The sequence below is a fragment of the Mesocricetus auratus genome, unplaced genomic scaffold (genome assembly GCF_017639785.1).
Source record: "Mesocricetus auratus isolate SY011 unplaced genomic scaffold, BCM_Maur_2.0 Super-Scaffold_6730, whole genome shotgun sequence".
Lineage (NCBI taxonomy): Eukaryota > Metazoa > Chordata > Mammalia > Rodentia > Cricetidae > Mesocricetus > Mesocricetus auratus.
This window is the reverse complement of record NW_024429184.1, coordinates 92,018,146-92,032,120: the sequence shown is the minus strand read 5'-3', so window position 1 is coordinate 92,032,120 and position 13,975 is coordinate 92,018,146. Positions and strand designations below refer to the sequence as shown.

General features: G+C 41.5%; 1 long non-coding RNA gene across 1 annotated transcript; it reads left to right on the top strand.

Annotated features, from left to right (window-relative positions):
* Positions 1-1,905: 1,905 nt before the first annotated feature.
* LOC121138991 lies at positions 1,906-8,832 on the top strand. The gene is made up of 3 exons (XR_005875865.1): positions 1,906-2,067; positions 2,434-2,618; positions 7,374-8,832. It is a non-coding gene; the product is annotated as an uncharacterized LOC121138991 (long non-coding RNA).
* Positions 8,833-13,975: the final 5,143 nt, after the last annotated feature.

Genomic DNA, 13,975 nt, shown 5'->3' with positions numbered 1-13,975 from the left:
CCAGGGCCAGAGTCCTCAGGCAGCTCCTAGGTTTTTGTTTTTTGAATAGTAAGTAAGTTTTTTGTTTTCTTTTACTAAAATTGTTTTTAACGTTAAGTTAAAAAAAAACCCTTGTCTCAAGAGGAAGGAGGTGGAGATTTGCATAAGGACTCCAAGTGTACCTACGTACCAGAGTCAAGCTCAGAGGTGGCACCAGAATAATTGATCAGTTCCTTATTTACCATCCAGACTCACTTCACAGACTCCACTGAGGAGTGAGCTTTCTAGAGCAGCTGCCTTAGATTCTGTCCTCAGTCCCATAGGCTTTGTTCATGGGACTCTGACCCCAGGAAATCACACCAACTGCCAAGTGTCCACCAAAGCTTTACCCTGAACCCCCTACTCTATTCTTCCTCTCTGGCTATTTGCAATGTTCATCTTTTATAGAATTAGGTGGCAACCATGGCTTCCCATGTTCTCTAGCTTGAAGGACTTTCTCCTACTTTCTAGTGGGAGGGGGACATGCCACAGTGCATATATGATCTTCAGATCCAACAGTGTTTTTTCAAAACATTGTCTGTGACCTGAGCCTCAACATGTTATCCTCACTCTAACAGTCTCTGTCATTTTAGTGAGAACTTGCCAGTGTCTATTTGTAACTGCACCTGTACTAAAGATGAAGAAGAGCACATTTGTTCAGTCAGTCAAACTTTCACTGAGCAAACACTATGTGGTAATCACGGCTTCAATTCTGGAGGGTCTGTAGAACATGGAGTTTATTATTTCAGATTCCTAGCAATGATGGTTAGAATCAGAGATGCTGAGCCATAGGAATCTTGGGGACAAATTCTCCTTTAAATGATGCTGTGGCATCATTTTGCTTGTTGATAGATATCAAGTCATACAGAGGGCTACATATTTGGTGGTGCTTTCAATGTCTTCATCGCTTAGTTCGTGTAATTCTAAAACAATGGTGCAAAGGCCAAACCATCAAACACAGTATTTGTGAGATCATATTCTCACCACTAAGTGGAACACAAGTCACCAGGGTTGGTTAACTGGCATCTACCTAACTTCTATTGTAGAGAGGGCTGTAAAGATGGCTCAGCCATTAAAGGCTAGGCTCACAACCGAGAATATATTGTAGAGAGTGTTTCATGCCAAGTAGTCATCCCCTCCCTCGGGAGAGAGCTGTTCACCTCTCTTTGGAGTCAAGCTTGTCAAAGTGCTGCAGTGCCCTCCATGAAATTGTGTTTCCCCTGCCTGATAAAAGGCCTAGTCACCTAATCCCCTGTTGTCAAGAAAATGTGAAGTTGTGTGGCCTGTGCCAATAGTCAGCAGAATCCAAAAGCTACCGTGTGGCTTCTCTTCCACTCTCTCAGCCACCGCTCATCACATCTAAAGCCAGGTCCTTACCGAATCCCTCGACATAGAGCATGGGAGATAGAGCTCCTGCCAACCTGGGAATAACCCGGATCAGGAAGGAGCTCCTACCAATGTGGGAATAACCCGGATCAGGAAGGAGCAACTCTGTTCCTAAAACCCCTGAGACCTTGATCCCCCACTTAGGATGGTTCCATTTATGTTTTTCGGATGTGTGATGGTGCAAAAAGTGGAAGCCATACCATAGAAATGGGGTTCAAATTTAGATCTCTTCACAGACTAGAGATCTGTGACAAAACCCTTCAACCATGAGGTATGAGAGGAAACAACGGAGGCACTCTACCAAGCGCTGCTCTCCAGAGCTAGGGCGATTGGTAGGTTAGATGAATTCCCTGAAATATTGGCTTGTGGTATTTCCAGCTTCAATGAATTTATGTGATGACTCCGGGTAAGTTGAGCATCATCCTACTCTAGCGAAGCTGATAATACTACAGAAACCCACGAATGGCCCTTATCCATCTGCTCTGTCATCTGCAGGGAGCACAGCAGTGGATGCCTGGAGTGAGCTAAGCATCCCCACAGCTTCTCTCTGGTGTGCTCACCCAGAAAACCAATGCTTTCTAGAGTCCTGGATGTAGTGCAGAGGAAGAGCACTTGTTCAGCATGCAAGAGGCCCTGGGTTCAGTACCCAGCACTTCTTCACAGGTATGTATGTATGTATGTATGTATGTATGCATGTATGTATGTATGTATGTATATTCTTTCATCTTGTTTATTTTAGTTGGGCTTGTCACAGAAATTACACAATTTAATTAGCAGTTAAAAATCAATGGGGTGTAAGTAATAAAGATGGGTATTTATTCTTCCTAGTCAAGGTAAATTGGATGCTTTGGCAAGGCTGAACACAGGAAAATCACTGCAAAGTATTAGTGTGGCTGAAACACTAATGAAATGTTTAGAAAAATGTCATAAAGCAGATTGCTTCTCAAGTGACGATTTTCTCACAACATTTTAAGGAGATCAAAATAAGAAAACTGGAGGGGAGACTTCTGACTATCTTTCTTTTTAAAGGAGGAAACAAAGAATGCTTACCAGCACCATCAGCCAAAAGAAGGTGCCACACCAAAGCATTGACAAAAGGCTGGATGTACTGATGCCTCTAATCTCTGCGCTTGGAAGACAAAGGAAAGAAGGACCTAAAATCAAGGCCAGCTGGAGTTGCAAAGTGAAATCCTTCCCACAAGGAGTATGCAAAGGTGTGTTTTAACAGAAACATCTAAAGGGTGTGTGGGGGGGTATATGTGGGGGTGTGTGGTGGTGGTGGTGGTGGTGTGTGTGTGTGTGTGTGTGTGTGTGTGTGTGTGTGTGTGTGTGTGATTTCTAAAGACTCCCTCCTTTGGTAATTTTCAGAGAATAAGCTTACAGCTGTAATTAGGATAGGTGGGTCAGATGGTGTTACGTGACAGCTCTCTCCTACACAATGATTGATCTATGCTCAGGGAAGCAGCCCTCTGGTCCTCTGATGATAAAGGTGCCTATTCCCAAATGGAACATCACAGCATGGTGTGGCCCGGGGCATTGTCCAGTATTATTCCCATTATGAATATCAGCACAGGTAGGGACACTTCCTCTTGAGAAACCTGCAACTGAGCATGCAGGAGCAAAGAATCTAAAGAGAGACACTGTGCCTCTGCTTGGCTATCAGGTTATTGAGACAGTGGACCCCAAGGAATTGAAAATCCCCAGGAATCTCCTGCTGGGGAAGGGAAAGGCTGTAGCTTTGGTGCTTGCTATAGGAGGGGCTTGTCATAGGAAGAGACTTCCCACAGCCCAACAACTTGTCAGACATCAGTGTGGGAGAGCCCAGAGCCCAGACCACACTTTGACCAGGCCTGTTTAGTTATGCATACCCTTTGTCTCTGTTTAAACCTAAAACTCACATTAGGCCCTAAAGATAGATTCTGGATGCTATTTGACCTCTCTCTTTGTTTGCTCCTTTTCCCAATGTGGCCATTAAATAGATTTCATTTATCTGATTTTAGCATAATTTTTCTCTTTAATTGGCCTATTGAGGATGGGTGGCTGAGGCTAGCTTGTTAGGGCTCTAAAGGTCTAGATTTTAACCCTGATAGCTCTGGTAACAAATCCACAGGTCCATGTGTCCCTAAAACCCAAGGGAACAGCAGCAGAAAGCTCTCTTGACCCAGACTTACTTGCTTCTGCTGCTGTGCCACCAGGACCATAGAAAGGCTTTCTAGAAACACCAGGACTGGAGAGGGTATGCTGCCCACCTCTATCACCTCTATGCCAAAGCAAAAGGAAATAATTAATAATAATACCAAACAAGGAGCAATAAAGCAGAATTCTTATATTTCTCAGAACTATTTCTTCCATGTGCTTTGATGAAGAATGTAACAGCTTTTCGAATGATACATTTTCCCCTTGTCTTTTTCTTTGTGTCCCTGCACTGAGACCTCAAAAGTGGCCCTCCCTAACTGATCAACCAAAGCTCTAGTGGACAGTGAACCTCAGTTTGAACGGGTATCCTCAGTGTGCCTGAAGGCTCCACTAGCCTGCTTCCTCCTAACCCATAACTGCCAGTCTTCCCTTGCCCACAGGACTACATGTCATGAGTGGTAGGAAAAGAAGCTTTTAGTAATTTGTTTTTGGCTATGCTCTGACTGATTCTGTTCATTAAAGCAGAACTTCCAGTCTAGAATTTCTACCTTTGCTCCTTTGCAGTCTTGTGGGGAAATGTCTGACCTGGCCATCAGCTCTAATCTTTTTTAACTGAATTTTTTTCCTACAATATATTCTGATCACACTTTTCCCCACCCTAATTCCTCCCAGAACCCCCCCACTGCATAAACTGATGACATGGCTGCTCCGTGGCATGGTTAAGGGGAAGGCTTTCACTGTATATGTGAGAAAGAGAACAGTCAGAGGCATTTGAAAGAGTCCAGAGCAGGGAGAGGAAGAAGTAGACTGTACATGGCCAGCAGACTGGACCTGGCCAGGGATATCTGCAAGGGAGGGGGAGACCAGCAGGAATCATAGTGAGAGAAGCAGAAGCAGAGCATAGAGGGGGCATAGTGAGAATAGCAGGTTATACAGATACCCAACAGCTGGGGTGAGGGAAGCCCAGGAGCTGCAGGGAGTATAGGGCAGGGAAGGAGGTGAGAAATCAGGTACTTGTGATACTGAGGAAACTTTTTGGCCACTGTGTGCTTTGATGTGCTAATAAGTACCATATGTCCCTTCTGACAGAAATAAGGAAGTGACTCATTTTTGTAGATAGGGACTAGTTTCACAAGTTCCTGAGGAAGACTGGCTTTTATATAATCAATAGAAATCATCCTATAGTCTAATTTGAGCTCACTGGACTGGCTTTTGGGGTTTGGACCTAGCACCCACCTCCCCAATTCCATGCCCTCTCTTTCTCTCTCTCTAAAAAAACAAGGCTAAATGCCAATAAATCTGGAGTCAGGGGAAAAACTTCTTCAAAGGAAGACTATGAAGATAGATTCCCAGACGGTAGAAACAACCATGCTTTCTGGCTTAACTCACTAACACTTAGATACAATTCTAACCCAGTCTGTTTTCTCTTGCTAATAAGCTTGTTAATTTATAAACCAAAGGAGTTTATTTAATTATGATTCCGGTAGCTACAGTTTACAAACAGGTAGGCACTAGCATCCCATCCTGGCTCTTACAACACAGTAGAAGAGCAGAAAAGAAACTAGCAATGGGTAGAAGGGACCAAAGGGACTGGGTAGCCTCACTTTGTAACAACGCACTCTGAAGACTAACTCTGTCTCTGAAGAATTACATTACTTAATCTTTTTATGCAGTAGTGACCAATTACATAATTCTAAAGATCTACCTCTCTTAATTCTGTTACACTGTAATAGCCTGTAGCTCGTGACTCTTTACTCCTAAAGTAAAGCATCTTTGAAAGGATTCAGGCATTACGCTGGCCTGCCCTGTGACGTGGCAAGATGCACTCAGGCAGCACTCTGGCTAGCCCAGAGTTCTGTGAGAACCATGCAGGTGCAAAGGACCCCTTTAAAGGACTGACCCCTGCCTGCTTACACTCTTTTTCTCTCGTCTTCCTCTCCATCTCATCCTCTCTCTTGCCCCCCCCTCTCTCTCTGCTCTGCACGGGTTGGTTACCTCTCAACCCCGTTTCCTTCCCTGTCCACCAATAAACTCCACGTGGGATTGTTGAGTCACGGTCTGTGTCTCATTTCAGGATAAACCTAGACATTTTAACAACAATCTTATTTAGGGTTTCTAGTGCTCTGATAAAAACACCATGACCAAAAGAAACTGTAGGAAGAAAGGGCTGATTACAGGTAGCAGTCATTCACCGAGGGAAGTCAGGGCAGAAACTCAGGCAGGGTGTGGACCTAGTGTCAGGAGCTGAAGCACAGGCCATGGAGAAATATTGCCTACTGGCTTGATACCCATGACTCCTTTAGTCTGCTTTCTTATACACCTTAGGACCACCTGCCCAGGGGTGACATGTCCTATAGAGAGCTGGGCCCTCCCACATCAATCATAAATCAAGAAAATGTCCCATAGGCTTGCTCACAGGCCAATCTAGTGGGAAAAATGTTTTCAATTGAGATTCCCTCTTTATAAATGAATAAAATCTGAGGATTTTATGGGACATTTCGAGGCCTTACATGGTACTAAATACAAAGAAATACCCAGTTCTTTCATGAATCAAGAAACACAACCAGTAGGAGACATATGGTCATTCCAGGGGCTAGGGACTCTTTCCTTTATGACTGTGTGAATGCATCCTTTTGGGTTACAATGTGCCTTGGATGGAGGGAGTAGATTGTGACTCAGGGAATGCAGCATGATTTTATCGAACAAATGAGGGACCATTACTTTGATCTAACCATCTCACTCCTGCCTCTTCTGCAGAATCAAGAAGGGAACTACTTGCTTCTGGTATGCTAGAGACAATGACTAGATAACATGAGATAGCTTGAAGAGAAAACTAGCTACAAAACAAGGTTTGGGTTCTTTGTAAAGGATAGACCTAATGCATGTAGCATATCCAGCTCCTGTGTATACTTGGTGATATCATCAGTATTAGGGCTCCATTTATCTTCTAGTTTAAATGGCTGTGAGTAAGATGTTTCTTCTCAGGAGCTAAGACTTCAAACACTACGATGTCAAAGCTCTCATTCCCTAGTGCTGGTGGCATTACGGATATCAAAGCCAATATTTGGCACCCTGGTATAGAGCTCTTGGACTTTTGGGCACATGCTGTCTAGTAGGCGAACAACTTTTCTGCATTCTTATGCACCTTTTCATTCATCCAAGAAATTCCAGGCAGCTGCATGAATTTACAGCCCACACCTTTGACCCCATCCCTTCAGTGTCCCAGAAAGGAGGACCTCCTCAGCCACTGAAGGGAGAGAGTCTCTAGCCCTATGGTTAGTCTCTAGCCCTCTGGAATCTAGCATCCACCAAAGAAACGGATGTTTTTTATATTCAGCACCACATTGGATCTCAAAATATCCCTTCAAATCCTTAGGATTTGCCATGGTTTGAGAAATAACCACTCAGTAAATTGCTGAGGAAAATAACAGTGCTTTCCCAGAGTCATGGTGACGGTCTGGTTGGCTCCAGCTTGTGCACATGCCTCAAGTCCGTTCTGTTCACAATTAATCCAAGTTCCCGTCACCCCTCCACAGTGTTCCACTGCAAATCAAATTTTAACACAAGTTTTGACAGAGACAAACCAACTCCAAACCATCAATGAGTGCGGCCAGTAAAGAGGCCACTGCAACTGTCCAGATGAGAAATGAGGGTCTTTGGTCAGGTGGCAGTGATGTGAGCAGGAGGACCAGGGAGTTGGAAATTCAGGGATGGCTGTAGATGTTGCTGATGGGTTGGGTGTACACAGTGAGAGTCAGTCAGAGATGATGTTGAGAGCTTTGGCCTCGGTAACCTTTGACCAAACACTTTGCTTTCTATCGTCTGTATGTCAGCAGAGGCATCACTAGCCTCCCCACAAGGAGACAGTCAACCCAGCAAGATGGACTCATGATTGCGTTCACAAACTCAAGTATGGTATGTATGTGTGTGGGGGGGGTTCTTGGTCCAGGCCTCCTGCTGCCCTTCACTCCTAGTGAACCTGGGTGTCCTTCAGAGACTTGGGTGTAGAAAGGAAAAACAGTACAAAGTAAATTATTTAAATAGAACATTATCATCAAGAAAATGCTCTCATCCAATGACTCTCAGAACCCACATGCCACCTCAAGGGTTTCTAAACTACAGCAATTCTAAAAGATCATTTCTTTTTGTCTTTGCAAAAGAAAAAGGAATTACTTTTAAGCTTTTTCATTTCCTTCTGTTGCTGCTACACGTTTTAGTATCAAGGCATAACACACATAGGGAAGAATGTCTCATTCTGTAACCACAGACTTGGGTCACTCCAAAAAAACTCTTGACAAATGCCCACATATTTTTTCAGTCTCCCTGAAAGGGAAGTCAATGCTTTGAACTTGGCCTATCAACCTTTTCTTCAGCTCTAGGTCACAAACAGAGTCACATGCAGTGACTCCTGTGGGCTCTGTGGAGAGTTATCATGTAACAGACATGCATTTCCTTTTTCTTTAAAGGCTTGCCCTAGTCTACCCACACCTCCCTTTGTTCCTAATGGTATTCCTTCGGTCATCAGCACCATTTTCTTCCACACTATAGAGGAGAGTGCCTTTTCTCCAGATACTTAGCTCAGCAGCATCATTTTTCCAAACTGTGGTCAGAGGCTGTAAGCCACTAAAGGTGTTTTTAAGCTGCAGATTCCTGAACCCCACCTCAATTACACTAAACTAATATGCTTGGGGTGAGACCTGAACACCTGCTCCCCAGATCATATTTATATGCAGTACATCCAAGACAAGAGTGTTGAGTACTAGTTTGGAGGTGGTCTCCCTGGACATGAGCTTGAATACACCACCTTTCTCTCCTCGATCGAAGCTCATTTTCTCTGTATTTAATATTATACTAGCATTCATATTCTCATTAACGGGAACCCTTATATTTCGTTCACACCTGTGCAATAAAGAAAACGGGTCAAGTAGAAGGCCACTCCTTCTAGTCCTAGGCTTTATGACTGTTCACATCTTTCCTGGTGTATGGATTTTGCCATTAAATTTTGGGTCATTACTATTTGCTTGTGAATGAGAAGATAATACATCCTTCTATCTAGTGACACAATGATGCTGCTTTCCTCCCAAGATTGGAGAATACACTAAAATGGCACAAGAATGCATTCTGTATACCTCAGCTTCTTATGCAGACAAGGATTATTATTGAAGATTATGGAATTTAGGAGATGATAAGCATAGTTAAGGAGGTTAATTATAAATAAATATTTTACTTAAATCATTGGGCCTTACTTGTTTAAAGGAAGTGCCTCTTCGGTTTTGTTTGTTTGTTTGTTATATTTTGGGTTTTTTGTTTGTTTTACGAGACAGGGTTTCTCTGTATTGTTTTGGAGCCCGTCCTGGCACTTGCTCTGTAGACCAGGCTGGTCTCGAACTCACAGAGATCCACCTACCTCTGCCTCCCTAGTGCTGGGATCAAAGGCATGCACCACCAATGCCCGGCTTCCATTTGGTAGGCTTACTGTCTTCAACATTGCATACTAAAGGATTAAGGGTAATTACAGCAAAGGATGTAATGACCATCATGGAATCAAGGGAATACTTTTACTACTTTTCCAACAGCCAGTTCATTCGATTTGACGAGTCATGGCATCCTGCAGGTGAGGAAATAAATGAAAATCAATCTCATGTGATATGGACAGTATATTCTAGACACCAGAACGACACATGCATTCCACTTCCAAAGATGTCTTCCGACCTCTTACCCAATATGAAACTTTGCAGTAGGACATTGCTATCTAGACCTGTATCTAAATCTTGCTTTGACTGCATAGGTGTAATAAAAAACCACTGTTAATTCTACTGTCTATTAAAACAGCAGAAGGAGTGGATTTACTAATACTCTTTGTTTGAGTAAAGTAGGCAGAAGTGATGTAAACAATATCCAAAAATTACGTTCTCCACTTATTTGTTCTTAACTTTTCAGCGGTTATATGAAGATTTGATAACATCAATGTTTCAAAGTGCAGCTCTTTCATAGTATAAGCATTGCTTTAGAGTTTTTCATGTCGCATTAGAAAACATTTTCCAGCTGGTTGGTTTCTTCTGTGTCTTAGCCTGACTCAAATGTACAAAGTTGACATTGAATTATATTAGAACTTTGGAGTACTAATAAAATATTGGTCATAAAATAACCTTTAATATTCAATATGCTGCAGAGCAGCACAAATTCAGCTATAAACTGAAATATCTAGATCCTCTACTGTTGAATTTTACATTTTTTCATAATAAAATCAAACACCAAAATATTATATATATATGTGTGTGTGTGTGTGTGTGTGTGTTTAAAATAAAAGTGAAAGAAATTTACTTCCATTTTATCAGCCAAACAAAAGTAATTCTATGTTAATTATGTATATTTAAAGTTAGATCACTTTTAGGCAATCTGTGTATAATACTGAAGACTTAAAGTGTGACAAAACATGAGCTTGAGAGATGGCTTAGCACATAAGAGCGCTGAGCAGAGGATCTTAGTTCAATTCCCAGCACCCACATGGCCTCTCACTGTAACTCCACTTCCAAATGAACCTTCTTTTGGCCTCCAAAGGCATTACATGTATGTGGTACACAAATATGCATGCAGGCCAAACACCCACTCAGCAAATAAAAATAAATAAATCTCAAAAACTATGATAAAATATGACTAATATCCATGCTTTCTCATGAGTGCTAGATAAACGTGATTAGCATACTGTCTCGTTTTAAGTAATAACTCATTTCTTGAATTTTATATTTTTTCAATTTCATTATTGTAATTCAATTAAGCTTTACACTAGATTCGTTGATAATTCTTAAGGTTTTCCTTAAGTGATTTAGCAACTATTGCTTTGCCATTCACAAATGGATTAGTAGTTTTCAGATTTCCCAAACAGAGGCCTTTTATGAAACTATTACAAATGACTTTGAAGTATTATGAAAAATAATTCTTGCGTGTATTTTTATTCAAGGGCAGTGAGATTGGCAATTTGGAAAATAAAGGGTACGTTTCACAGCTGACATTTTATGTGCATTCCAAAGATGTTTCAATCCTTTTAAGTATGTTAGCTTTATTACAGAAATTAAAGATGAACCATGGAGCTTTGAAAGTACAGTTCATTCAAAACTAAAAATACATCTATGTGAGCTTGGAGATACATTCTTCCAAAGACATCTAGCCAATTTTTAATCCTTAAGAACTACTCATTTAAGACTACAATCGAACATTGATTCACGTATTTGTTACTTCAATAGTGAGTATCAGGGTCATGGGCTTGAGAATTCCAGGCAAGCACTTTTCCATTGGGCAATATCCCCACCTTTTCGAACCATCCTTTAAGGAGCATCCCTATAAGTAACCACTCTGCTAGCATCAAGTGATAAAGACCCTCATCATCTTCTAATGTTTCATGCTAAACTAAAAATTGTCTTTCAGCTGGTTGGTTTGTTCTGTGTCTTTCTTAGTCTGGCTCAAATATGTAAAATTTGCACTGAATTGTATTAGACTCTTGGATGTATTTTAAAATAATAGTAGAGAAATAACCTTTAGTATTAGGTATGGCTTAGCTCAGCACAAATTCAGTTGCAAGCTGAAATATTTAGATTTTCCATTGTTGACATCTATATAACTTGAAAAAGAGAAAAAAATTTTTACATAAACTTTATGTGTAAAAAAATAGATGTAAAACATCTTAATGTAATTTATGGTGAAATAAATGTGATTGTATACACAGTGCCCTTAATATAAGGATAAATTATCCAACAATATCATTTAAATATGAAACAGTTTTATAAAATGGAAACACATACAAAATATTACTAGCACATGAATGTCAACATTTATATATATACATATATATATGTGTGTGTTTTGCCTGTATGTAGGCATGTGTACATGTGTGCAGTAGCTGTGGAGGCCAGAAAAGGGTGTTGGATCCCTTGGAACTGGAGTTATAGACTGCTGTGATCTGCCATTGTGGGTACTGGAAACCAAACATGGCTTCTACCTCCCAAGTTCTGGGACTACAGGCATGTGGCATCATACCCACCAATTAACTAATGCAGATACATTTATGGTAAATCTATGCAAATGCATATTAAGTATTTCATGACAGATATTTGAGGAATATTGCCTCATATGAACTGTTTTCACATTACAATTATCTATAAAGCAACAATAGGGACTAAAGGCTACGCTTCAGATATTGTCTGTTTGCCATCGAAAGGCATATTATTTTTATATTTTAGAGGTTTTGAGGCAATATGTAGAACAGATGTGAGCAGTGGTATTTTGAATTCTGGCAACTAAGCCTCACTTTCTTAAATATCCAGTATAGCAACTTCACAAAGATTTTTGAGAGGGTCTATTGAGTCATTGTGATGGTAGTAGCCATTCAGTTTCCATGGGAGGACTTACACAACAACAATTAATTTTTTCACAATAGTGGAGGATCAAGGTGTGGCAGGGCTGGTTCCCTGGAAGATTCTCTTTCTTATGGCAGATGGCTGCCTCCCTTCTTCTAAGGACCCTGGATTAGGGTCCACTGTACCTCATGCTAGCTTACCTAACATTCCAATCAATGTCCATACCCAGTCACATTCTTTGATACCAGAAGTTAAGATTTTAACATGTAAACTTTGAAGGATGGGATGGAGATACGATTCAGCCCTTTACAATGAACAACATAAAATTTAATAGAATGGCAAAATCAGCCACAGTTACAAATCTAATCCACACCATTTTATGGATGAACAAGTTGAGATCCAAGAGGTAAGGCTCAACTACATATTAATTTGTGTCTGAGCTAAGAATTCAGGTCATAGAAACTTGGTCTTCAGCTACCAAGATGGTTTAGCTAGTTAAAAGGCAGTTGTCATTGAATCTGATCTCCAGGGTTTGACCCCAGGACACACATGGTAGAAGGAAAATACCAACTCTGATGATTTGTTCTCTGATTTCTACACTTGTGAGCACACATCCATGCACACACCCACAAACATATAAACAAACAATTGTGATAAACTTAGCTAAAAACTTGATCTTTTGGTTCCTTTTCTGGTGGTTGAGACAAATTGCTTGTATAAAAGCAACTTATTGTCCTAGTAGGAGAAAGGCATCTTACTGTCCTAGTAGGAAAATTGGGTCTGAGGACTTGTGTTGCACAGAAGACTGAAAAAAGTGTGTGACACCCTCTCTTGAAACCCATAAAGGCAAGGACACAATACAAACATGTCAAACAAGCTAGAGTGTGGCATCAAGGAATGGATAGACAGGCGGAGACCTAGCCCTCCCAAGGACTTCAGCTCAACGCAGTTTCTGTTGTTAATGTGGCCTCCTGGAATCACCACCACCCTCTGCCTGTTCGTCACTGCTGATTTGTTTGTCTGGACCCCGTAGTGTTCTTCACTTCTGTGGCCTCCAGGGTCCCGCACTATCTGCAACAATAATTGATCCTGAAACTCAACTCAGCTCTGACCGAGCAGCCTGATTCTACAGCAGCAGCAGCAGCAGCAGCAGCAGCAGCAGCAGCATCCCCCACAGACACCCTGGTTTGTTATCTCATTCCTGCATCAGTGTCATAAATTCTGCTTCTCAAGCCTCTCTGAAAGTTCTTAAACCCCACTGTGGCCTCCTTAACCCTCTGCAACCCACCTACATACAAATACAGAGAGCTGTTTACTCTGTGATGTGTGGTGCACGAGCTGAGAGTTAATATTTAATGATTAAGATGGAAATGAAGGCACCTGGGTTTGCTTTGGCTGGGTATCAAGGAAAGAGAAATTACCAGCCAAACTGCCGTCAATGCAACCGCTGTATCTCATATATTTGTGTTCTTCAGCAAATACTGACATTCTAGAAGGATGTGAATGTATTCATCTGTTTCTGATACATACAGTCACGACAATTAGCTTTATTCATTCAGGTCTAAGTGGTTCTCAACTTTTCTCGAAGAACTTTCTGTGTGAAATGGGAGTGGGGAATCTTGCTTCCACCTTAAAAGCCTTGGGTCTCTTCTCTGGTTAGCCACACTCATAATTGCTTTAGAAATAATGGCCATAGAAGTCATCTGGTCTCAAGGACATAATCAACACCTTGGGCAGAAGCATGGCTAGTGAAGTAACAAGTGCCTTGAGGATGCTGGCAACTTGGCTGAGTTTCTGAGATAAAGGGTGTGATGCCAAGTACCCAGTTCTCAGACAGCTGAGTCAAGCAGAGGTTCTGCGTCACTGGTTCTCAACCTTTGTGATGTTACGACCCTTTAATACAGTTCCTCATGTTGTGGTGATCCTGAATTATTTTCGTTTCTACTTCATAGCTATCATTTTGCTAATGTAAAAAGTCATAATATAAATACCTGTGTTTTCCGATGGTCTTATGCGACCCCTGTGAAAGGATGCTTTGATCACCTGAGGGGTCAGGACCCACAGGTTGAGAACCAATGCTC